This window comes from Egretta garzetta, unplaced genomic scaffold (genome assembly GCF_000687185.1).
Source record: "Egretta garzetta isolate BGI_Z169 unplaced genomic scaffold, ASM68718v1 scaffold69, whole genome shotgun sequence".
Classification (NCBI taxonomy): domain Eukaryota; kingdom Metazoa; phylum Chordata; class Aves; order Pelecaniformes; family Ardeidae; genus Egretta; species Egretta garzetta.
This window is the reverse complement of record NW_009260790.1, coordinates 3,923,225-3,923,574: the sequence shown is the minus strand read 5'-3', so window position 1 is coordinate 3,923,574 and position 350 is coordinate 3,923,225.

Here is a 350-nt window from a genome sequence, read left to right as displayed (position 1 = left end):
GGGGGTGCCCTACGGCAATTCCACGCTCCCCCGTGGCCCCATGCACAGAGGTACCCCCCCTCCGATGTCTCCACGCCCCCCGTGTCCCCTTGGAAGTTCACGGAGCTGCTGCACAGAGTTTCCACGTCCCCCCGTGTCCCCGTGCAAGTTCACAGGGAGGCTCCCCCATGCATCCCCCGGTATCCCCACGCCCTCCCCCGTGTTCCCGTGGACGACCACGGAGGTGCCCCACGGCGATCTCACGCACCCCCATATCCCTCTGCAAGTTCACAGGGGCGCCCCCGGTGTCCTCACTCACCCCCGTGTCCCCGTGGAAGTTCACGGGGGTGTCCCCATGCACCCCCCAGTGT